This window comes from Dermacentor andersoni, chromosome 6, assembly GCF_023375885.2.
Source record: "Dermacentor andersoni chromosome 6, qqDerAnde1_hic_scaffold, whole genome shotgun sequence".
In the NCBI taxonomy this organism is placed as follows: domain Eukaryota; kingdom Metazoa; phylum Arthropoda; class Arachnida; order Ixodida; family Ixodidae; genus Dermacentor; species Dermacentor andersoni.
The window spans coordinates 47,305,607-47,332,401 of NC_092819.1; the positions used below are offsets into that span (position 1 = coordinate 47,305,607).

The 26,795-nt window shown below is 47.8% G+C and overlaps 1 protein-coding gene across 1 annotated transcript in view; it reads left to right on the top strand.

The window, feature by feature from the left end:
• The first annotated feature begins 1,013 nt into the window (after positions 1–1,013).
• LOC126522034 (uncharacterized) overlaps positions 1,014–26,795 on the top strand; it is a 159,274-nt gene continuing 133,492 nt past the window's right edge. Inside the window, exon 1 of the mRNA XM_050170811.2 lies at positions 1,014–1,580. The gene's annotated coding sequence lies outside the window, so the exon portion shown is untranslated. The remainder of the gene's footprint in view (positions 1,581–26,795) is intronic.

The following is a 26,795-nucleotide window of genomic DNA, read 5'->3' on the forward strand; positions in this document are numbered from 1 at the left end:
CGATCAAGGAGCAAACTTACCACTTGTACGTTATTGTCTCAGTGGTTTGATGCCCTTAGATGGCAAAAAGATGAAAAAAAAATCCGAACCATGGTTACAGACAAGATGTGTGAGCGCTTAATTGGTTTGATGTCGCGAGATTCGAAAGGGAGTCAAAGGAAAGCTATACGGACAGCTGCACGTCTATAAACTTTCCGACAGACCGATATTCACAGAGAGAGAGCAAAGAGAGAGAGACGAGCAGCCGCAGTGCTTATATGGCCTCTGCCTCGAGTGCCACTTATCGCAGCGTTTCATGCTTGTTTTCTCGAAAAGACCGACCCCTAACTACACTCGCGCGAATCCCTCAAGGCAGGCCGTTTGCCCATTTCCCCCCAAAGGGCACGCGCGTCAGCGCGCCGCATACCAGCCTGCCTTCTCCGAAGGACGCAGCGCTGATTTCCAACCGCCCACGCACCAGAGATCACGAACAGCGGCTCGTTCATTCCCGTTACTTAGCTCTTGCGCAGCGCCGCAGACGGCGCGGGCAGTGAGAGTGCAATGACAGAAGCAATTGCCCACTGCCACACAGCCAAGCCAGGAGCGCCGACCCACGACCCTTCAAGAAGCACTCCGTGCCCGTACAACCACTCCTCCCCGCCACCCCCAAACCCCACCGCTGCCAGCACTCTTGTCTTTCCCCTCGCTGGTTCTTTGCTTTCGACAAGCACGCAGTATCACGCATGCCTTCTTCTCGTCAACGGCAAAACTCAAGGAGCGACGCTCGACGGCGGCGTCGTGATCGCGCGCAGCCATTGGGTGTGCCGTCGGCCTCCCTCGACGGAGCGCGAGCCGCCATTGGCTGCCAACCGGAAGCCGGGGCTACCAATCGGGCGCCACGACGGGAGCCTCCGGGAGGAGGGCCCGCTCGAATTACTTCCCAGCGCGGCCACTGGCCCGCCGGCGGCGCTGGCTACCTCGCCTTCTTTCCTGCCCCCCCTCCGCTCCGACTCCTACAAGCGCCGCTCCTTGGAAGGTGGCGGGGGGACGGCGGCGACGGCAACAGCAGCAGCAGAAGCCGGCGGCCTCCCCTCCCCGGCGGCCTCCCGAAAGCCAACAGGCCGGCCTTTTGTGCAACGCGTCGGCAGCGAACGCGGCGGCGGTGGTGCCCCCCCCTCTCGCTACCCCGCGCCGCCCGGCCTCCAGCCTGCCCCCGATACAGAAGCAACCACTCCGGCGCTTTACGCCGCGGACCGCCGCCACGGTGCGCACACACCGCACACGCCCGAACGGCCCCGCTGTTGCGACCGAGGCTTTCGACCCCCACCGCCACCCCTCTTCCACCCCCCCCCCTCCGTCGTGCACCACCGGTGGCGGTGGTGGGGGGCCCCCACAGACAGGCTTCTCCAGTGCGCCACCGAAGGACACAGTGCCGAACCCCCGAGTCGGCTGGTGTAGCCGCCGCCGCTGCCTGCCGCCGCCACTCGTTGAATGCGCCGGCTACCGCGGCAAGGGGAATACCCGGCGAGGCCCGTGCGCCCAGTGGTCGCCCTCGTCTTCGCTCGGGCTCCTGACGACGCCGCCGTCGACGCAGCCGCTTGGTGAGTGTAAGCACGTGCACAGCGCTTCTGCGTACCAGTGCGCGCACCGGTGCCTGCTAAGCATTGCACACTGACATTTAATACGAGATTAATCTCTCGTCGCCCTTTGCCTCCCCAATCGTGTTTTCATTAATAGCACTTACTCGTAATGATCCTCGATTTGGGATACTTCAGAACCGTGCATTATGGGGCCGAATCTTCGGACTTCACTCTGCTATATGGGGCTGTATATGCTAAAGAAAACTTCATCCTAACACGGGACACGCAAGTTGACCCTAACCATCGTGAGCTGTTCCCAAGGCGAAGTCCGTGCACAGTTCCTGTAGCCACGACAGCAATAATGCATTATGCTCTAGCGTAGAGATGAGGATCTGGTGCAATATTATGATTCTATAGAACGAGCGTGTGTGTTACGAATCGTCGATAATGGTACAGTTCTTAGATGCGAAGCATCGAAATGTCCGCGCACATGTTGTGTTTCAATGTTGAAGAGTATCAGAGGACTTCATTAAATAATTGGACAAGTCATGTTTGTATGTGTAGCTATCTAGCACTCGCAAATGAGACGCTCGCATTGTAATTTTTCTCGGCGCGTCAGATGATCGCCTTGCATAAGAAATGCTGACTCATTTGTACCCTTGCGTTTACTCTACAATAGCACCTGGAAGCGAAATAACATTTGTCAAAACCCACAGAGAACGCAAGTCGCATGTGCTGATGTTGAATTATGCGTCCACATGTCTACCGAAACAGTTTCATGTGCAGCGATGAATGTGCAAGAACCGCATACCTACCGCCCTCCCCCCTTTTTTTTCCCTCTCTCGGCTCCTTAAGGCTCGGGAGTGATAATATCTATTCACTGCAGTCACATGCATATAGTCAAAGGAAGGAAGAAGCAATTCAGGAACCTCTAATTAGCCTGACAGGTGTGGAATCACGGATCAAACATATTGGTGGAACAAAACATCTTCATAAACGGCAAGGTAGCTTTCCTGCGAAACTCTGTGCCCAAAACATGGCCGACAGCACATTGGCTGTCGAATGTGTGTTGTGCAAGGTCAATTTCCTCCGTTATTATTACTATTATTATTATTATTATTATTATTATTATTATTATTATTATTATTATTATTATTATTATTATCTCCAACACGTAGACACTGCAGAAATGAAAAGCTGCCTAGCAGTTGCTTTCTGATTGAGACTCATATGAAGACACACCATTGCTTTGCATGCATCGATCAACGTTTTACTGATTAGCATCTCGGCCATATTTTGTTTAGGCTGTTACGTGGCAAATTATCCGACGATGCGTCTAAATGGCTCCAGCATGACATACTTAATATTTCTGCATAAAAAAAGGTAAATAATGCAACACAACAAATATTTAATTGGCTACCATTAAGAAGAGCCCATACGTAAATTATATCAGAAATAGTCGTGCATAAAGGCACGAAGCAGCTCTACATAAATTTATTAAAATCTTGAGTAATTACTTTAATGTTACTAGGGCAATGTTCGACTTGGTAATCTCCATCATCAAAGCTGTAGATGTCTCTATTGCAGAGCTCCAAAGGATTACACGCCACAGTTGAAGCATGTAATTTCCCCGTGAATGTGAATATAAAACGGACTCAGTTCTGGGAATTCGACGGTTATAACCATACAAAAGCTCTTTATAGTGACCTTGAAGACACTCCCGTACTTCAGTCTTCGGACTCCATTCATGCAATTGTTAAAAGTATTCTCATGGCTCAAATTGTATTGATGTATCAACAATGTAAGCGTGTATACATCACAATATTCACTTTAGCTTCAAGAGTACTACAACATGCACGCTGCGTAGAGCAAGCCTTACATACATTTCAAAGCTTTCGCCACTCACATTAACTCTTGTATCTTTACAGGCGACAAAGTCTGGAACCGAAAACATTACTCTCATCGCCTATAGAGACAATGGGATGCGATCTCATACAAAAATAATAATGAAAGAGGCTTTGGAAACTTAACCTTTGGAAAGCCTATATAAGCTTTTATGCTAAGGCAGACTTGTGAAAAACACCGCTTGCGTGTAACTGCTTTGTCTACACGAACCATCAAACGAGGAGGAGCAGATGTTCACAAATGAGGTGATGTTGTGTGTGAAGTTTCTTTAGAAATCCGTTCACATATTGCTCAAGTCGCAGGCTCAGATGTTCACCGTTAAATCGTTGTCTATTAAGAGCGCACCCAAAACTTAGTTCGCCTTCTAAAGTGAAAGAAAGAAGTTTTATGGATATTTTTTTAAATCGCCTGTTGCAGATAATATAATCTTGGTCCTTGAGCTGTATTGTTCAGAGAGATGGACATTACTCACACACGAGATCGATACATATATGCAACTAATTAACAAACCGTCAATAATTAACTTCCTAATTATTTACTTTAAGGCACATTGCAATATACTAATGGTAGCCAGTGAGTTTGTCAGGCGCGTCTGGAATGAACTTCAAGAATGACACCACCTTGGAGATACGCGCCTTCGAACTCACTGTTGGTCGACTTACTTTTTTAACAAGACACTCTTTTATACATTGAAGCACAAATGTAACTGGAAAGTATTTTATAATGTCCACGTATGTCATACCACATTTTGGGAAATAATGACTCGAAAGTGGTGACATCCTGGACATTCACGTTAAGTGGATCCGTTTTACAACCTCACCGGCCACAATTCTCACACTACTATATGTGCAGTAAATTAATTAACTAAAAAGTTAATTAGTCACTTTCTGTTAATAAGTTGGATATTTCTTTCAATTTCTCGTGCTTGTAATGTCCGCCGTTTCGAATGATTCAGCTTAAGGAGAAGAATTATGCTATGTGCCACAGGCTATTTTTTTAAAATTCTGTAAAACGTAGAAATGTTCACCCTGTATAAAGGAAACCCGTAAATGCGAACAGGCATGAATACACGCATTTTCACTAGATGGTATAAGTACGCAGAACATAGGCCATACGCAGCCGTCTTGTTAATGTGAAAAATAACAATGACAGCACCAGAAAAGGGGCGAATAAGGATATACTATATAACATGTGCATCGCAGGCAACGTTTTGTATAACATTTTGCGACAGTACACCAGCCATACGTCAAGATCTCTGCATGTGAGCCCTGTAGTGCCGCGTCCTGGCCTGTGTTAGCTCCAGGCAGGATATATCTGGTGGATATATCTGTTACCAAGCTTGCGCCTAAAAGGACCTGCGCGAGACATGAAAGCTTGCTCGATCGCCTATAACGAATATTCCTTTGTCGTGGGTACGTTTTTTCGAGGTATAACAGGAAACTATGCACGAGGAAGATTTAAAGTAAACTGGAAAACCAATATGTCATAATTCACGCAACAGTGCTTCTGCTGCTCTGTAAGTCTGTCAAACTTACGGTTAGAATAAGAGAAATGTTTTTCTTTTAAAAAGAGAAAATAAATAAGGGGACAAGAGAGTAGTGAGGCTCGGAAGAAGAGTATGATGAAGGAAAGAAGATTGATGCGCGCACCACCGCCGGTACGAGCTCCTGCGACCTTATGTTATAGTTTCGGTTTATCACATATCTTGGCGCAGCCGACAGGATCAGGCGAAATATTTCGAACAATTGTGCACGTCAATGGGGTATAGGAAGAATTTTTTTTTCAGGTGGGGGGTTCGCACTTGACCGAGGGTAGGGGGTGGGGGGACAGGAGAGTGTTGTTGCACGTAGTTTTATGCGCAGCCAGAGAGAGGTACAGATGGTGGGGGAGGAGGGCATGGGCCCGTTGTCACCTACCCCCATCCCTGTGTGAGCCCTGCTGCATCGCGCTCCTCAGTTCAGCAGACAGAGAGGCACGTCTCCCTGCATAGCCCTTTTCAAGTATAGCGACCGTTCGGGTCACAGTTCGGATGGCTCAAAATAAATAACAAAATTATGTGGTTTGGCGTTTTGCTATAGTATACGACAGACACCGAATTAGACAGGTGAGCTCTGAATTAATTTCAGCCTTCCTGGGGGTAACTTAATGCGCCCCCAAACGCGGTATATACACACGAGCCTTCTTTTTATTCCATCGCAATATGAATGGCGGCATACTGCAGTCGGAATTCGAACCCGCGACCTCCTTTCTCCGTTGCCGAATGGCATAAGCTGTGCGTCGAGTAACCGCGGCGGGTTTCTTCGCTTCTGAAGTGCCATACCTGAGCGCGGCATGCAGGGTGAAGATTGACAGGGAGAAAAACAACAGAAGCGCTGACTATACATACAACGTGGCGCTTGTTTTTCTCATCCCCTCAGTTTTCGTATCTTGCCGCGCTGTATCGAACTTCAGAAGCCTTGCATGCAACGTGCACCAACTAGCTCAATTAACGTCGCCCACTCTTGGCTAGTGTACTCTGACAGAGCGACTCACGGCCAAATGCAGAAGGAGGGGGAAAGACATCTCTTCACACTTCTATAGTTCTTTCCAAACTTGTGAAACTTCTTTTTTTGAATTACTATTATACGAAAATAAAGAACGTGGATGGGAAAACAGCGCTGCGGTAGCTCAATTGGTAGAGCATCGCACGCGAAATCCGAAGGTTGTGGTTTCGGTTCCAACCTGCGGCAAGCTGTTTTTTCATCCACTTTAATTTACATTAATTTATCGTTTCTTTATTTCATTTATTAAGCACAAGTAATTTGCCTTATGTTGTCCTTGGTGTCAGGGTTTGTTGGCTTCTCATGGTATGACTAATAAAAATCGGGACCCTCGGTTAACCCCCTCTTCTCGTTTATTATACGAAAAGGAGTAACTATTAACATTATAAGGCAACCTAAATCTCTTTTATCTTTCTTCCAGTAATATGAATAAAATAAAGGGTGAGGCGATGAGCAATTACCTCGTTTAAGTACAAGGAAAAGAGAACACAGCCTCGTATACTGAACCTGTCATTGAAGAGAACTGAAGTCTTACTATATAGACTTTTAAAACGCATGCGGCTTTCGATTAATCCTCTGGATTACCACCGCCACTTTGCGCAATCATAGTGTGCATGTGCACTATTGCGTGAATTGCTCTTGAAAGAGCAATAAGGGAAAGGAATGGTCGGTCGAGACAAGTGAAATCTTTCCTTTATGTCTTGCTCGAAGTCGCGGATGTACTGCCAACGCTTTCAGATGAAACGAAACCATAGGGGCGTTGTGGTGGTGGAGCTCTGTAGAGTTCTATATCCAATGTTGGGTTGAATAGAAGAAATATGTTGTTACGGGGGTAGCGTACATTTCCAAACTACAATTGCCTGCATGGCTACAAAAACAAGCATACCGCGACGGATGCGAGGCTTTACCGTTCCCTGTCGTCGTCGTCTGACCGAGCAGCATACCAGCCCCTTCACTACCTGGCGACGTCAAACTGAAAGCGCCTAAGAGGATTTCATTCCTTATTATGTGGGTCATAAACAATAGTTATCGTCACGACCGGCTTCACTGTGCTGAAAAAATCGCGATCGACGTTTAGGCATATTGGTTTATTTAATGCTCGCGGCGTTATCACGGGTTAATAATAATTTCCACTACAAAGAACGGGTCCCAATCGAACGTACAAAATAAGATATGGTATACGTGCCTGAGCAGTTACCAATATAAAGCACGTAAACTATATGTGTACAGGGGACCTAGCGTATACAACCCACGTAGATAAATACTCCACCTTCTTGAACCACTCCCTTTCTTTCTTTCTTTCTTTTTTCTTTCTTTCTTTCTTTCTTTCTTAAGAGCTGTTTTTGATTGAAGTGCCATATCATTGCTCTGTTTCGCAAACATACATAGACGTGCATTTCGCACCATTGACTTTCCTCCCAGGCTTCACAGCATGTCCTTGAAATCCTTCAGCGAAACGCATAGCCAATCATGGCGTTCAAAACGTGCTTTACGATACCCGTTGGGTGTTCCCTCCCCCCTCCCTACAAACACGTCGACCTGACGGGATTATATAGACATCACGCGGCTGTTAAATGCTTATTCGCGAAACAAAGCCAAAAGGACATTAAACGTGCAGTGAAGCGTGCCAGACAGGGCGGAATCCAACTATACATCGAACTCCTCTAATACCACGGGACGAAATAATATATACGTTCGATCGACGGATCCGATCTCGCCCCGGTGGGCCTGTGCGGAAGAGAGCAGCCAGGAGGCGCCCGCGGAGTCCTTATCGGGAGGCGCGGGGAGTCCCAAATCGCCGCCTTATCAGAGCCGGTGGTCGCGCGCGGTGGTCCCGACTGGAATCGAGGACCGACCTTCACGTTCTTCTTCCTCTTCTTTTCCTTGTGTGTCGTGCGTCTGGAGAGAAATGGCGAAGCTTGGAGAGACGGGGCGGGGGGGGGGGGGGGTAAGGAGGTTGCTTGTAAAGTGTAAAGCAGGAGGAGGAAGAAGGCATTCAGGAGACGCACGCACAGCGAAACGTCGCGTTGGCGGTGGGGGCGGCTGCAGTATTTAAAAGCATCAGATCGAAGGTCGCGGGGACCACACATGGTATATATGGCGCGGCGATGCCAGCGCTGTCGAACTCCTCGGCCACGACGTGCGGGGCCGCAAACCACCTTAGTTCTTAGTATAGGCACTACCTTCGTATTTCATTCTACTTATATACTCGATTCTCTTCTTTCCTGTCCAAGTGTCCACGTAGTTCTTCGTTTTATCTGTCTGCGACAGCACGAGAATCACGAGGATTGTAAACCACCTAACCAGAGCGCACGGCGAGTAACCCTGCTTAAGCTAACCAGTGATCCGAACAAAACAGGTATTTAGGAAAATTCTAGCGCCTATTTCATTTGGATGCGCGGAGAAGACACCGGACAGCTCGCTAACTTGTGTGCAGCATTTATTTGAAACCACCGTGACGCTTGAATTGGAAGCGAATGTGACACGTATATAGATATATATGAGAAATGTTGCACATTTAAGTGCGCCGCGGTAAGGCGTGGTATAGTTTGTACATTCAAGGATGAAGTATTTTACGTCTTGAATTTTATCTCCAGATCTCGTGTATGCTCGCCTTGATGCGGATATATTAACACCTATAGGTAATCGACATCAATATAGGAGTTGAAGATGAAAGTTTAACACGTATTTGCGCTTCCTTGTTCGCAAGGAAATCTTAACATTTGTCACTAATAATACCTAATATTTGCGCAAGAAAAGCAAATTATGTTATGTACAGCTATCAGTGATAATATACGCTATACGCAGAAAGGCAAGCTCTGCTTCAGTATAGCAAGTAAAAGCAGAGTGTCCATTACCATTACCTTGTAGCCACCTTTTTTTTTTTTTTTTGTTCAATCCGTTGTATTTAACGCTGGTGCTAACTATTGATAAATAATTTGGCATAAATACTGGTAAAATTGCATGTCACTTGCGAAATATTCCCCAAGGTCGCACGAAATTATATTCGATATACTGCCACACTGCATTCAGTGTTACTTTTGTTGTGGGGGGCGCTTGCGCAACCTGCGTGAGAAAACAAGTATTTTGCATTGTCTTTGAAATGAAATAAGTCTGAGCGATATATAAAGTTCAGTATGTTACTCGCTGATGCATGAAGTGCAACCCAAGACTCAGACTTACGAGTTAAGTGAACTGCGCGATTTTTTCTCTGTTATTTTTTTTCATTTGTAGCTTTAAATGCTTTCTTACAACTTTCTCCATAGCCATTGGATTCCCTTCTGACCATGCACCGTCAGCTTTGAAGATGAAAGCCAGGGCCTAGACACATGTTGATGTACATAAATACACATCAGTGGTCAAATTATAGTTAGTCTTTGAGTCATGCTTATCAAAATACTAGCGTAAACGTGTACCAGACAACGTGATTGACGGCTAACGGGCGCGCTGGTGGCGACATCTAGTTACGCTATGTTGAACTATAATGCGTCGAAGGCATACTGCTCTCATACAAGGCTCTCCTCGTTGAGAGAAAACAACGTTCTTTATATTACCACGTCATTGCCGACACGTTTACGTCATCAGGTAACCAAATATAGTATTTCATTACAGCACAAAGCATTCTGCGCGTTGTGCTTGAACACTCGTGCTAGCTGAGTGTGCTGACACCAGCGCAGCTGTTCCCATATAAGTCAAACGATATTCAGGTATGTACGTTAACCCATAAAAAAATATGGAATGACTGTACTTACACTGTTAGCATACTGTAGGCGTCGAGAACAAAGCGTGGCGCGCCCTGCCGCCGGCGCCGCATCTACAATATGGGATACGTATAACAATCAGCGGACGTCTGTCGGTAGAATGCCGTACGTCTTGGGGCCGCGAGCGCACGGTTTTGTCACACGAGAACGGACTTTTAAAGATATTTACGAGCTATTGCACCACCATTGCACAACTCAGTGCTAACTTACCTCTCGTGAGCAGGTGCATTGCACCCTTTACGCCGTCGTATGTTGAAGCGTGTTACAGCAGCCGCTGCTGTCGATGAGCCGTCCGATGAGCCTGCGGTTTTTGTGGAAGGCGCATCGTCATCGCTGTTACTCCGCAAAATAGTGCGTTACCTGCGCGACTAAGATCGAAAGTAATTAGATTGTGGCGGTAGTGAGTGTCCTGGCGACAGCCTTATAGACAAAGTTTGCGAGTGAGCAGTCTCGATCTGTTGATATATCGTTATGTGAGCGTATCGTAGCTTGTAGCGTCAGAAATAACTTCAGATTTTCAGTGTGTATACAGCCTGTAGCATTCTTGACCAGAAAGTTCTCGGTGTGCTTGACGTTGGAAATCAGTTAGGAAGATCTCTAACCGCTAAAGTCTTTCTCGGCTGCTCTTCAGTAGAGCGTGCTGCCGACTACTGTACATTACATTGGTTAACTTTTCTTTTTCTTTGACTCGTAATTCTGGGCACTATGGATGTCAATGATACCTTGTGTTTATGAGCGAGAACAGCCATCGAAATATTTGTTCCAGCTGCTTATATTTTCTGCCCTTATCCCATTCTCCTGTGCAGAGTAACCAACTGGACGCTTATTCTGGTTAACCGCTGTGCCTTTCACTTCTGGTTTTCCTTCCTTCCTTGACGCCGACGATTCACAGTACATCGACTCGGTACAATAAAGCGGCCGAACTTAATGGCTGCCATGAGTAATGATACGAATATTGCATGACTTCTCCATGTCCTCGCCTCACAAAACTACTAGGACACGTAAGCACTTCTTACGGGCTGTTAACGCGAAAGCATTAATATCCGACTGAACGCCGCTTAGCAGTCCTTCGAGTTTTGCATTGCGAGTAATGTACCATAGCGGGTCGTGCTGACCGAGTCAGCAAGCATCAGCCTCCTTCGGTGCCAACGCCGCATGCCACCGACGTCCTGCGCGACGAGAGACCGAGGAAGCAGCAGCGGCCGCCAAGGCTGGCAGGCGCACGCAGCACCTCAGTGCAGCTGGGTGAGAGAGATACGGACCGAGCGCAGGCTCCCGAGAGCGAGGGTGACGCGTTGATCGATGCCCTCTCCCCTCACGTATGGCACCATACGTCACGAAACACCTGACGCTCTAGAGCGGCAGCAGGTGTTCCCTCTCGCATATACTTTGCTCCGTCAAGGAGCGTCCGTGACGTGGCGTCGCAGCCAATGGGAACTACGTCGAGGCGTGCTCGGACGTGCGTCGCAGCCAATGGGAATTTAGGTTCCGCTTCGCTTCTACAGACGCCGCCGGCTTTTTCACTCAATGGGCCATTTGATGCGTTCGCATCGATAACCAATGCCCACGCACGAACTTCGATTAGCCGCGTAATAATAAATGCTAAGACACACGTGTTCGCGGTGCTCTATATGTCATCTGTAGCATGCGCGGGCTGCTAATTTGAGCACAAAAATAATTCTCATGAAAGAGCTTTACGGTAGCCCACGGTTATTTATTGACCCGAAGAGCCATGAAAGTTTACTGCCACAGCTTGTCTTCAGTATTTGTGAACTACTGGCTTTGTTAACGTGCGACATGTAATGTGAACCACCATGTTGAACGAGTTTCTTGACTTAAGTTCGTCTGCTGATGTGGAGTCTATAAGAAGACAAGTCAACAGTAATTAACAATGCTAAGAATGACAGCACCGTAGCATCCGCAGTTAGTGTACGACGAAGATTTGTTTCCCGGTCGCTTGTTCTCCCTGCAACGAACACGGCGAGCCGTGGTGACGTAATCCTACTATGAACAGCAGGTTGATGACTGCTCTGGCCCCCTCCAGCAATGCAGCAGGAGCTCAGTAGCTTCGTCTAACCTTGAAAAATAAAAATGAATGCGTTCGTGCTCTAATTAACCACGTTACGTTAAACAGTCTCTATGAGGGGTTTCAAAGACTTCGCTTTGCCTATAACGTTGACGTCATACGAACAGTTTGTCTTATACCTGAAAATGGAGGGTATCTTCATCGAATTTGCGTTAAAGGCTACTTCCGTCGAAGACAGAGAGAGAGAAACGATGAGTTAAAGGTAGGAAGGTTTACCAAGGACGTGCACGGTTGGCTATCCTACACTTGGGGAGGGGGAAAGGGGAATATATAAGGAAAGAAAAGGAAAATAGTAGTCATTCATTCACAGTCAGTCGGAGAGAGGAATCTCCACTGTCACAAGCGTTCATACAATCCAGTATTCTTCACGAAGTGCAGAAGTGCTTCTGTGGCCTTTCGCATGCAAGAATGCATAGGCCATGGTCCAAGAATCTTCCGAGAGCGCTAGCAGGTTGAGTTTAGCTTGTAGAGTACGTCGTAAATTAAGCGTCAAATGATGGGCAGTGACACAGAGGGTACTCTAGAGTCTCATCGCACCCGCAAAATTTGCACGCCGCACTGTTAATTATCCCTATTAGGAATGAATAAGCATTGGTAAATGCGACGCCCAACCACATGCAACACAGTAAAGTTGTTTCGCGACGGGAGAGTCCAGGTGGCAGACCAAGTCTCAAGTTAAAGTCAAGAGCGTGCAAGCGTGAGTTGGTGAAGCCTGGTGAATTCCGTCATAGAAGTGTGATCTGGCGAGCAAGTGAATGAAGTTGCCGCGCAGCATCAGTTCTTGAAAGTGGCATAGGAACCTGCTGATGTTTTTGATGAGCCGAAGGCGGGCAGTTTGATCTGCGCTGTTATTGCTGGCAATTCCGCGATGGCTTGACAACCATTGAAATGCAATGTTGTGGCCTTTCTCGAACCGCGTGATGATGCGCGTTCCTTATTTCGTACACTAGCTGCTCGTGTAACCCATGAAGTAGAGCAAACTGCAGCGTTTGTAGGGCTGCTTTAGAATAGCAGAACATGGCCCAACGATTTGGTGGCTGCTGGAGCACGTACTTGAATGCACTTTGAGGAGCAGGAGGAAATAAAGAGAGGGCAGGGATGTTAACCGGAAATGAGTCTGGTTGGCTACCGTACTCTGGGGGACGGGAAAGAGGGAATAGAAAGATGAGATAGAGAGAGGGGGGAAGGGGAGGAGGAAAGCCACGATGAGCTCGCGCACGCAGGCGGAGCGAGTCAAAGACGTTCACATAGGCCAGTCTTGAGGACGAATGCACCTTGAAGAGCCAAAAGTTCTGCTGTTGTAGACGTGGTATTATGCGGGTATTTAGATTGCAGAGAGACGGCGTCCGATGGAACAACTACTGCTCCGGTACAGCTGTTGGATTTTGTGGAACCGCCCGTCAATTGCTTCAGGGCTAGCGGTCACAAGAATGCCTTCTTAGCAATCCCAGGAATTGAGTGGCACACGTGAATTTGCCGGAGTCACCGCAGTGCCGATGTTGGGCGTTTCGCAGGCTTGAAGACAGATGACATCGAGTCATGGTGTCTCTTCACAATACCACAGAATGCAGCCTGTGGTCTTCGCACTGGCAAATCGGCTAAATGGTGGGATGGTAGCCGTGAACGGTTTCGAATGTGCGCTGTGTCTCACCGACAATATGAGTGGTGATCGGGTGCTTCCGTGCAGTGACAATCGTTACAGCTGTCGAAAAATATTTTGGGCAACGTCCGTCGAACGTTATCAAGAGGGTCACGGGACGGACTAATAAGGCAATGTTTAGCGGCATAGCGCTGCAGTGGCGCTTATTTTGGTGGACCGTTCGACAGCCACCCCGAATGCTGTACCCGCGCCAGCTTTACACAGTGTTCTTTGGCAGTTCCGAGACAAGGAAACCCGCGGAATGGGACGATGTACCGCGCAAGCATAAAAGGCGGCCTCTCACTCATACAACCCAACAATCTCGCTGGCGAAGGAAGGCGAAAGGGCATCAGAGATGTACGAAAAAAATATAGAAGATAAAGAAAACGCAGCGTTTCTCTCGTCCACAAAGCTAGCCCCCCGCAAGGCAAACACCGTGGGCAGAGGAACACTAGAAGAGGTCGGTGCTCTGCTGCGACCAGCCACTCGGCGCGCGCTGTGCCTCGACTGCCGGGCACAACACAAGCAGCAGAAGCAACAACAGAGCGCTGCATGCACTGTGCTGTACTCCTTCGCACTAAAATCCGTGCAGCGCCGTGGAAGCTACACAGGCAAGCGTTAGCTAACCAGTTGGGGCGAATCCGCGAAGCTTCCTTGCGCGGGCAAGCGTGGTTCGATGAGTGGTCGACGCGCCCACGCACGGCCAATCACTGCGCAGCTGCAGCGATATGTGACAGCCAAGACGCCGGTTAATCGCGGACCGTTGTTCCGTGCAGAGAGTGTCGCAAACTCGGGCCACTGATTAGAGCGCTGCAGCTTCTGCTGTGCTGCAAGGATTTAGCGAGACAAGAGTGTAGCGCTGACTTGGAGGAAGGAAACGGATGCGCACGCATGGGCTGCGGCGGGCGGCAGCGACCTGCCGTTTTTACGAGCACCCCTTGTCTCTTTCGCTCCTAGGAGGGAAGCGAGGGAGTTTGGTGCTGCGAGGCAAGGGGAGGGGGGGGGGGGGGGGGGGGGGCTGGCGCGTGCGCCACACACAACGGTGCGCTCTGTTGTAAATCCTGAGGAGTGCGGTGGCCCCGGTGACTGTGCTGCGGCCGCTGAGCCTGGTGGCCGGTCGTCATAGTCAGCGACGCCGTCTTCTCTTCGATGCTGCTTGTCTGCCTGACCGCCTTCTTTTTTTTTGCTTCTTCTTTTCTACGTATATAAACCAGACTGCGGTTTTGCTCGCTGGTGGTCGTCCCGCACACCTGTGCGACGACTGCGCGCCACCCCGGAGAAGGGAGGTACCCTGCCACGCGAGCGCCCTGGGGGACAGGCTGGCCAGTTAAAGTCCAAAGATACGCGTTTAGGAGGCGCTGAATTTGTTCGTCCTCACGTCCGTATACCCTCCCCTCGTCCTCTCCCGTCCCCTCCGCCCTCCCCCCCTTTCTTGAGCAGTACGTGAGGTGTTCGATATCTCAATCGTTCTGAAGCAAACATTTTAAAGCAGATCGAAGTCGCCCAGTGTTCTATAGTGCTCCAGGGATTCCCTGTAACGTGTGAGCGACCGTATAGAAGTTTTAAAGGACGATGTATACAGTGTCCTTCAATTGTCAATGGCTTGGTCGGCACGAAAAAGAAAACAAGAAGGAAAGCATAGAGGTGAGCTATTAAACAATCAGTTCGTTTCGAGTAAAGTGGCCGAAGTTGCTGAGCCACATCTCATGGGAATCTCACCAAGTGAACGTTAGTTAGCAAGTTGAAATCATTGGCTCAAAAAGCGACGAGATTCAAAGAGGTGAAGTAAGAGCTATAGCGAAAATGGCTCTGCAGGTTTACATCTATATACCTGCGCAATACGCTACTATCCGGTGCGTTAGTCATTCTAGCATTTGTGCTTGGCACTGAGAGGATTGCGCTGACGTGCGTGCTCTGGAGGCATGTAACGTACAGGTCCGTTCACCCTCATAACGCTGTTGTTTGTAAACGTGCTGACGGGAAGCAAAGTTCCGATCTGTTCACGCGGTCGTTTCAACGATCGTTTGACTGTACACACATCTGACTGCTGGTCGTATATTGAACCGTATACTACGCAGCCACAGCGCTCCATCGCTCTGTGAACACCACTTTCCATAAATTTTGTGAGCCAGCAACTCCACAGCTAGAAGCTTCGTCACACGGATTGCCAATAGGTTCTAGCCAGAATTCTAGCCAAATCATAGAATTTAAATTTCAATCAATCCACTTCAATCACGCTTCTTGCGCGGCTGACGAAAGTCAACTTATCGAGAGAGATGAAGAACGTTGGTAAAGGTACTGTACCTAAAGCATTAGTCTAAGATGCAGCCCTTCAGCGTTTCAATTGTTTGCCAGCGGCCCCACAAGAACTTCATCACATGGACTGAAATGAGTTCTGGTCGCATTCATAGTGGTAGCGCGCAGCCATATGACAAAGTGTGCGCACTGAAGCCCTCGATTTCAAGGGCCAAGCGTGAGAGGAGGATAATTGTCGTTGATGTATTGATACATGCGCTTTTACCGTTGCATGAAATGCCCGCGATTAGCTCATTTGAGAACACAGTGAGAACACATCGAGAACTCATTTGAAAACACATTGGAAGCGCAAAAATGGGCTTCCAAAGGAGAGTTAGCGATAAGAGTTACGATGCTATATACGCTGTATAACATAGATTGGGCTCGAAACACTTCACACCGCGCGTGCTGCAGCAGATCACCCCGTGCGCCTGCACAAGAGTATAGTATCATTTTAACTACGCGTTGAGAAGTGAATACGCATGCTGCTTAATCAATCAAACGAGAACGTCCTCATGCAAATATATTTGTCCGCTTCTACTGTGCTGGGTGTATTAAATTGTCCACAAACGTGGTCCAATCACAGCATAGTGCGGAAGCCTGCTACATCAAATGCTGGAAACAAGTTTCGAAAACCTCAGTTATCAGTCATCCGGCACTGCGCTTGGTGGCGCCATCTGCACACAGAAGCTCGAAACTGAACACTCCGGCGCACCGTTGTGGGAGTAACGGTATCATTCAATAACCAATCTTGCCAGGAGAAGGCGTTTTCAGTTTCTTATGCCCATTTCGAAACAATGATGATGTTTTGAAGGAAGAAATGGAAGACAGCAAGGGTAGTCCGCCCAAGGAACTGCACGAATATTCGAAAATGGTTGATTGACGGAACGAGTATATCATGCTATTTTGTTCGGTCGAATCTTATTCAACAAGGATATTGCGTCGTTCAAATCGGTTGTCGATTCAAATCGGTGCGATTTGTTGTTATCCTCGAATTGAATAAATGCAATTCGGAATTGCGAAGGGGCACTTTCTTACGCAGTACTTTTAATTATGCGCAATGACAAACCAGGATGATGAAAGTGATTTGAAACACGTAGGCGTTATGTATCTGTGGGGTCGCTGGTCCGGAAATGTTAAACCAACAAACGTAACTGCAGCACTCATCGAAAGGTTCGATCGTATTCGACAATTATAATATTTCGTGTCCATCAGTATTCTATTCGTATACGATTCGGTGTCATCGTTATCCGGCTTGTGCTCGATTATGATTCAACATTTAGCATTTGCACACCCAGACTCTTTTAAGTTGCTAACCTCAAATTCTGCACCTGCCTCATGTCTACGTTCAAACATCCTTCAAGCTACATGAGAAGATACTTATATCTTGAAAAAGAAAGTACGTTTGTCACACCTTCAATAACAATATTCGAAGGATGTTATAATATGTACAAGGCGTGTTTGCACAATGCAGCGTTAGTTTCGCACATGCATGCGAAAGTAGACGGTTGCACATCAAACCATAACGCATCGTTTCAGTTACCTGCGCGCTACTCGCTGCTATACATTCGTTCCAGTAATGAACATGTGAGCTCTACTACTCGCTGGCATTCTGTTTGCCAAGAAACTAACCACCCACATACGGTACATCAAGCGGAAAGTCCTTCACTGTTTCCCAAGCACCCACGAGAAATCTAAACCCCTGTATGTATATAGAGCAGAGACGTAACCGTCTGGACAGACAGGCACACGGTTGTTATTTCCTCCTAGCACAAAGTATGCACTGTTTACGGTTATATTATACTCCGCGCACGCGACTGCCACGAGCCCCAAACAGCTCTCACGGCGCGTTCGCGGTGCGTGTTTCATGCAACACTGCTCGCGCAGACTCAAGCGAGGAAACGAGAGAGAAACGAGAAACTGCACAGCCGCTGCGCCGGTAAGCAGTTCATCCGCCGGTCGCACATGCGCACATACACACGGGAGTCCGTGCACCGATGCACCGACTCCTGTGCCGGGCTATAGATTCATAAATACACGGTGTTTACAGCCGCGTCGCTATACGTCTTTCCTGTTTTCGCGTGCCCACACATCTGTATTCCTATACGCATGCACCGTTGCAAGAGCGCAATACATGGGGCTAGATGGCGGGGTATACACAGGCGAGCTGCACATTGAAGCGACTCGCTATATATGCTTTACGTGCCTCTTTGTGTACCATGGTTCTCCTGTCTCCTTTTTCAGTAGGCCAACTTTACGGAACGTCGCGAGTGCGCGGTGAACGCGTGCAAGAACTCTTCTTGTAATATTGATAGCTTATAGATTTCACATGCTGCAGTGCGCCATTCGGCCGAGGTGTACACAGGCATGTGAGACAAACTGCATCTGCTTCCTGCGATTGCTATAGTCTGAGTTGTTGGGTGCATGCAGTCAGTAAGATGGTGCTCGGGCTCCCAGGACTCCGGTTACAACTCTAGTGGTCGCTAAGGCTGTTCCTGTGACGATCAGTATTACGTTCACCTATAGCGGTTCACAATGTCACGCGAGGTACACGTCATGCAGCCATCGCTCTACAGCAATGACAATAATCGAAACTATAACGAGCGCACAAAAGCGTCCAGTCTCGCAATCTCGTATAGCGACAGCGCGTTCTTAAAACAAACAAACAAAAATAAATGAAATAAATAAATAAATACATCTGCATGTATATTTGAGCTTATAACGCATGCGCGCCGCGGCTGTGCGTGTCCGTGCGTGTTACCATCGTCCGCGCAGCCTCGGAAGCCCACCGTGATTGGAGCAGACAGTTTTACCCCGTGTGTGTACACACGCCCGCGCATTGAGTTCGCCGGTTCAGTCACCGCTGGGTGTAGCCGAGTTCAAACCCAGCTGTCCATGCGTAATCTCGGTGACAGCGCCTCACCGAGCGTGGGGGCCGGGCTTCCTTCCTCGTGTCTTTCTCTCGGTCGTCAGGGCTCAGCCCGGAGGGATTTGCAAGAGGAAGCCGAAATGACGTAACCGCCATTCGAAGCGCTATACATGCGTGTCCTCCATATGCGCGCCTAAACGAACGCGCCTAAACGAACGCGCCTTGATATCTCTTGATGTTCGAATGGGACCGCAGTGAGGAAATCGAAAAATAAAGAAAAAAGAAAACACTCAGCCGTTTGTTAAGCACAACCACATCTTTATTTACGAATGTTCCCGCGGAAGGAATGTGATGTTTTCTCGAAAAGCCAAATAAAATCGGCATGCTTGTACGCCACTTTGTGGAATATACACACCCCAAATTTCCGGCGAAGCGGAGTCGAAAACAACCGGGTGTCACGCGACGCCTGGGCCGATGCATTTCTTGTCATATAACCTCGGAGTATAGGAGCATTCGAGCAGTGAAATTTCCGAATCGAATCCAAAACGAATATTCGACAAGAACAACCTCCCAGTCTGTCGTATCGAATATCGAATATTTTCTCATTTCTAAACAAAGTGAAATATAAAGTTTTCGAGCAGTTCGTTTGGCAAAATAACGGGGACTTATTTATATTTTTTCGGTGCATTACTTGATTGTCATACGCATCTGGACGCGCCCTCAATCGAGGAACTTGTAAATGAGAAACGGCTACTTTCAGTTTTATGGTGCACCATGACAACCGCCATAAGAAAAGAATGAGTGAACATTCCGCAACCCTTTCACTCGTGTTCACGCCATCTATTCGTAACATGGACTCTGATTTAAAGGACGCGTTTCTATAAAGGGAAGGACGGCTGCCTCAATATAGACATGGGAAGCTAACCGGGCCTGGCATGTTACTTCAAATCAAAATTAACAAAGCATGACACGACGCACGATGTGCCAGCTCACACTCATGACAGACGAAAGGGCACATTAAATAAATGCCTTGCGAGTGAGTTTTGTGGGTTTCAGAAAGGTTAACAGAGCTTGCGCCGCCCACAACGTACAGTCGATGCTTGACCACGGGTGCAGTATACGCCCTATACGATACAGTTCATGGTGCCGATCCCCACGTACAATATTGTATTACAACGTGCAGAGGCTACTGAATCATGGGAAGCCCAGGGGATGGAATTTTGTAAGAATGCCACACGAAGCCAGGGGAATCACAGATAAAAGCAACTGTATTTAATTACTGATGTGAAGAATTAGTCGAGCTTGAAGGTCAATTTTGACAAGAAGTTCGTGAGCTTAATGAAGTTCGTAACTAAAAATTGGGTGTCCTCCTGACCACAATCACGGGTATTGACGTAAACATGCATTTGTAATGTAGCCGCGGGAGTGTTAGCCAGCGCCGCTATTGCGACCGCGGAGCTTTAGATGAAAAACATCCTTCATACCGCAGGCGTCGCGTAGTGTATGCATAACGTTAGAAACAAGCAGCCGCCAATAACCCATATCTGTTGCCACACGTCAAGGCATTAAGACTTCGCTGCTTAATGAGCTGAGAAGTTATATATATATATATATATATATATATATATATATATATATATATATATATATATATATATATATATAGAGAGAGAGAGAGAGAGAGAGAGAGAGAGAGAGCACAGTTGAAGGTTCGCACCGAGTCCACACACGTTTCCTATATATACCTCTCGCCTTGAGTTACTTCAAGAGCGCTTTCTTGGCTGTCTGTGCCATCGACGCGTACGGCCAGGGTCCAAGGGTATTCACTACGGAAAATGGTTTAGAGTACAGCTGGTTCAGTGCTGTCCGGAGAACTTCGCGCTCAACGTCGTATGGGGGCAGATACACAGGATGTGTTCAATCGTTCCTGTGGTTCCACAAGAGTCGCACATGGGCGTATCCCCCATTCCAATGCGGAACGAGTAGGCCTTCGTAGATGCCACCACGAGCCAGACGCGGCACAATACTGTCGCCTCAGAGCTGAGAAGAATCCTTACAACTCTACGCGTACTAATAATACTAGCAAGGTGCTGATCTTCCCTGTGAAGTTATTTGGCAGCCATTTGTGGTTGTAACATGTAGAGGGTGTCTCCGAAGAGTGGCGCTTTGTAGAGGCACGTACACAATATGTATCACTGCCACGTTGCCGCAGGTTACAAGTTTTCGTGTTTCTTGTGCTGCCGTGAGCAGACGAAGGCTCCCCCCCCCCCCAAGAAAAAAAAAAGAAAGAGAAAAGAAAACGACGAAACAAGGAAGTTGGTTTCGTCAGTCTCGAGGCCAGAAAAAAAGGAAGAAAAATACGAGAGAGAAAAGCCGAGAGACGGCTGCCTCGAGCTGGCGTACTTCTTGCTGTCCCCGTATGTTCAAGGTATAGTGCATCATATGTGCCTGTGGCGACAGTAATCGATTGTACGAGAAAAAAAATGAAAAGTGGACACACGTTTTCCTGTTTGCCTCTACCTGTCGTTAATGAAGAGTCAGGTTACGTTTAGACATAACTTAATGTCACCTAAGTCGTAAAGGGTGCAATGTACTATACTGTTACAGACATTGCCGATTCACCGTGAGACAAGCAGTGTGCACTATCCGGATTCATATGCGCCGTGTTGCAGCATCTAAATTCGAGTAGATTTCAGGGTTTTGTCTACGCCCAAGGAGCATCTTATTCTGAAAATTCGTGCTCGAACTCTCTCATCGATCCTTTTTGAACGTGAGCCACATCGCGCTTCAGAAATTGAGGATATAAGAAACTTTTCCATCGACAAAGTAAGAACGCGCAAAGCATGGAATTTCTTGCAAAAGTTACTCAAGAGAACTGCGGCTTTATATAATCTCTACGGAAGCTGAAAGTGCGGTAGTTCAGCTAGTACGTGAATGATGGGCATAATACATGGATTTGCCGCCCCCCCCCCCCCCCCTCACCCTAAACTTGGTCGCATCTTTTACTTCAAACGGCTTCATAAATTTGAGAAATGATCACCTTAAAAAATATATCACGTTACAAATCAAACAATTCTCTCAGATTACGCAAGTGCCCAGATACTTCTTGGATTCATGGGTTTATAAAATTATGATTGCTTCGTAATTTAGAATGATAAAGCGTAATGCAAAACGTCACTCGAACGTTTGAAGCCACAAGCGCGACAACGAGACAAATCCACGTACTGAGCATAATTCCCATAGTAGCGATAAGACCGCAGCGCCAGAGTTCCCTCTGCGGGCGCCGACCGATCTCTGAGGCCACGGTGCAAATGAGTCATGCTTTGTGAGGGAGAGACTGCGCGAGCCGACAGATCTCTGAGGCCACGGTGCAAAGGAGTCATGCTTTGCGAGGTAGGCGTTGCGGTGCGAGCTGCCGTACACCAGGCGGCGGCAAAGAGGTGCCGTCGGTGGTGCGAATTGAGACAGAGCAAAAGACGCCAAGACGGTGTCGATTTTCACCTCTGCGGGATACAGGACGGCGACACCGATGTGTGCACTGGGTGCGCCAATACAAAAGAGGGAATGCTTGACTTGGATTTAGCTGTGTCTTTGGACAGGCGATCCACGTTAGTACGTGAAGGACTTCTGCACCAAAGGATAAAGGCACAACGGTGTACAAGGCATTCGGGTATATATAGCTGCGCGGACAGACGTTGCATTTAAGGTTAACCTTCCGTTGTGGCATCCTCATGTTTACTATTATTATCTTCACTGTCATTTTCTTTTCGCTTATTTATTTAATATTTATATTCGTAGCAATTTATTTCTTAACTTCTCGCCGTAAAACAGCAAAATGGAGAGTCTTATGTACCCTCTACCATCTCAATCTCTTCACCTCAACTAATTTGCAAAGGAACAGGTACGCTACGTTAAAAATATGGATTTCTGCTGCAGCAAAGTTCTAAATACATTCCCATGCCACTTGCAACGTATAGTTATCCTAATGAAGGAGCTGTATCGTGGCACTATTGTGATTTCAGAGTAACAACGAGGAGAATTACGAGCGTTGAGCGCTATCTTGGTGCCCCCATGTACATATCGACGTTGGCGTATTACAGTCGTACCAGTTGCTGGGCCATAAGAATCGAACTCACCCGCCCCGGTATATCGGTGGCTTATTGGATTTCAATGGGGGCGAACTGCAAAAACGCTAGTGTGCTTAGTTTTCGATGCACTTTAAAAAAAAACTCAGGTGGTGATATTATAATACGGAGTCCCCCTCGACGACATGGATCAGAATAATATCGTGTTTCTGGTGCGTAAACAACCCAGATTTTAAAAAATCATTGTTGACTTGTATAATGGCGCATCGCGTGCACTGCTGCGGGCGATAGATTGCAGAGGGGCAAATTGCTATATGAAAAAAAAATAATCTGGTTTTACTTGCCGAAACCACGATCTGATTATGAGGTGCGCCGTAGTGGGGGACTCCGAAAATTTGGGCCACGTGAGGTTCTTTAACGCGCACCTAAATCTAAGTATACGTGGGTGTTTTCGCATTTCGCCCCCATCGAAATGCGGCCGCCATGGCTGGGATTCGATCTCGCGACCTCGTGCTTCGCAGCTCAACACAAGAGCCACCAAGCAATCACGGCAAGTGCGCTATATGAAATATATGACGCGACATCTGGGCAGAGTTAGTAGGGAAATTAATTAGCCGCGAGCAGGGTATACTGCATTTAATGTCTGACTGCGGACGGCGCAGGGGAAGGATTTTGCCGGTCACTTGTCCACAGTGCCCGCGGCAAAGGGACCTATTTTATAACGGTTGAATACTTTGCGCAAGTCGTTTAAAGCCCCGAAAGATTTGACCCAATCGTAGATTCGCGCAATAGCAGGAAAGCTTCGTCGTGGTCAGCCAGGAGAGGCATGTGAATTGTGATATACGGTTGGCCCTTCGGTACACTTTGTAGACCTCTGTTCGCGGTAAAAATGAGTTCCCCATTCGAGTTTGCGGTGAAGGCTGTTGTGCTACACGTACAAATATATCTGGCTTCCTGTCGGTTGATCGAAGTAGACACCGTCGCGCGCGTATGTTGGTGCGTCGAAGTCAGCTGCATAACGACGTCCTCCGACGCGTGGTTGTGATGATGATCTCCAAGAACCATCGCCGAAACTACGCAAAAGTTAGGTAATGTTTTCTAAAGCACTTCGCTATACGAATGGTGGTTCAACCTTCCTGTACCGATCCTCTCCCGACATTTCATCGTTTTATAGTCCGTGAAAGCTATCGACTATTACCGACTATTGAAGATAAGCGGGGGAAAATAATAGTTTCCTCTATTGTCGTTCGTGGACCTTTCAGGTTTTGATTGTTCATCGCTTCCGACATCAACTTTACCCGCTACTATTCCGATCTGAACGTAAATTTAGCTCACACTTATTGTGATAGGGTTGAAGTCACTTTCTTATTGAGTCGTACTTCGAAAAAAAAAAAACAAATTTCAATTATCGCTTTGAGCTGCTTTCGCATGTCAGTACATCGGTAGCGCTGCTGTGACGTAATATCTGAGTCATATACGAGCTGGTGACAACGCTTATTTTCTTTATTTTCTTCATTTTCTTGCATACCTTCGCACGTAAAAGTCGGTCATTTCCGACATGTCGTACGGCAGTTTGTCCCAAAGCCGCTTCAATGCCACAAGTGCTTCAGGATCTGGCATGTTAAGGGCGTCTGTGCATACTCCACAATGTGCCCCCGGTGAGCGGAGTCACACACGTAGACGTCTGCCGTGCAACAAACTTTAGGTGTGGCAACTGTGAAGGCACCGATGAAGCGACATCTAAAGAATGCCCAAGCGTCAGAAAAGAGTTCGAAGTTCTGAAGCAAATGGTCAGGGATAATTCAGCCCATAGAGAAGCCGCAGAAAAGATCCGGCGTCGACGACGTCATCGATGGAAACGCTCAAGAGAGGATCGAGTTCGTGCACCGCTTGCGCTAACGCCATCTTCAAATAAAACGCACGAGAGCACAAGGAGGCCTCAAACGGAAAAGGCTCTCACCGTGGAAGAGTTGCCGGAGCTCGCAAGCTCTCAGTCGTCTAAAGAGCCTCCACGCTTGATGCTCCCATAGAAGCCCGTTTCTGTTGGTGAGGCTTCAACAGTGGACTGCCAAATGATTTCGGTGCTGCGATCCAGTGTGAATGTCATCTGTGCTATGCTGACATACACACCTCATCTGCTCGAAGTGGGCTACAAGTGCTGGACGCGCTGAACCCCCCCTTCGTCCTAGCAAGCCTTGAGTGAAGCGATGGTTGACAATCACTAGTCGTTTTGTAAGGAGGTCAGAGAAGCGTCGATCCTTCAGTGGAACGCGAGAGGTCGAAGATCTCGCATCGCCGATTTTCGTCAGTTTGCTCTCACCAACCTATCATTGTCATCTGTGAACCAAGTTATCACATCCAATAAGGCTATCCGGCTACGAGACAATATTCTCATCAAGCGACAGCAAAAGTAGCAAGGTCGTCGTGTTTACTCGTCGTGAGCTGACTTACGTCGTCCAGCCTGTGCAACCTCATGACGACAATCAGTACGTGCGCATGACTGTTAAAAATAGAAAAGTCACCTTTGCACTCTTGGGGGTGTCATCAAGTCGATTTGACACCAGAAGACTAGAAGACATCTTAGAAGCACAATTTGGTTCGCGGATTATCACCGGGGACTTCAACGCACACCATACCATTTGGGGAAGCTCAAAGGTTAACGCGACGGGACGACGACTGGCTTCATTAGTTTCCAACAATGGTCTCTACCTGCTGAATGACGCGATCCCAACGTTTCTGCGGGGGATAACGTATACAGCAGCTGCCTCGATTTGACTTTCGTCTCCCGCCGCTTCGCCACACATGTTAAGTGGTTTTTTGGACATTGAAACGCATGGAAGCGCGACCACATCCCCACTTACCTCAAGATCAAAGGGATGTCTTACACGTATACGTCCACCACGATACTAAGAATAGATTGGACTATTTTTAAATATCGGATTGAGGACGCTTGTCACAAAGGCCTCTTTTGCGAACTTCAACAAGCTACCAAGAAAACGGCAAAGATGTCCTCGCACACACTCACGTGTTCTCCAAGGTACTCTGAATTCGACCTGGAATTGGAGCGGCTTCGTGCGATTCGCCGTCGTGCTTAAAGAAGATACCGACGCACTAATTCAATTCAGGATCTAAGGACAACCCGGCGAATGCAAAAGAAGATACAACGCCACCTAGAGGCACAGCAGTAGTCGAAATTTTTCGCGTCGATGGACCCCCGCAAACCGCTATCTCAAATATGGAGAACTGTGCGAGGTCTACGTTCTGTTCCGGAACAGCGCTTTCCGTTTAAAGCCCTATAGCACTATTCCAGCGCCGACAAGACATTGATGTGGCGGAAGACTTCTGTGCTATGACTGCGGGTCAGCCAACTTGCACAGGTTCGCTTAAATTGAACCATATTCGAGACTCACAAGATTCACGCATAGATCTGCCTTTCACAACGCAAGAACTTGACGCTGTGCTCGCCCTATGTAATCGGTCGTCGTCGCCTGGTCCGGATGACATATCTTTCCGTATACAATGTCACCTTGGTGAACGGGCACGAAGTGCGCTCCTTGATATCTATAACGAGTCCTGGCAGGACGGCAAGGTTCCTCAAGCTTGGAAGATCAGCCGCCTGGTACCGCTTCTTAAGCCTGGCAAGTCTCCCTTACAGATTACTTCATACCGACCAACTGCGCTGGCGAGTTGCGTTGGGAAGGTAATGGAGCGAATGATCCTCGCCAGACTTCAGTGACCACGAACACTACGAGATCTACGCAGACGCCATGGCTGGCTTTCGACGTCACCTTTGTCCTATCGACAACGTTATCGATCTGGTAACCTATGTTCAACGTCAAAAGACGTGTAAGAGATTATCTGTCGCAATGTTCTTAGATATAAAGGGAGCCTATGACAACGTTCTTCATGACGCCATATATACTGGAAGCATTGAAATCGGTGGGCCTAGGCGGTCAATTGTATCGTTGGACACGCATTTATTTACATAGGCGGACTTTATTTGTTAACACTGAAACTGGCCCAACCTCGCAATATGACACGCACCATGGAGTTCCG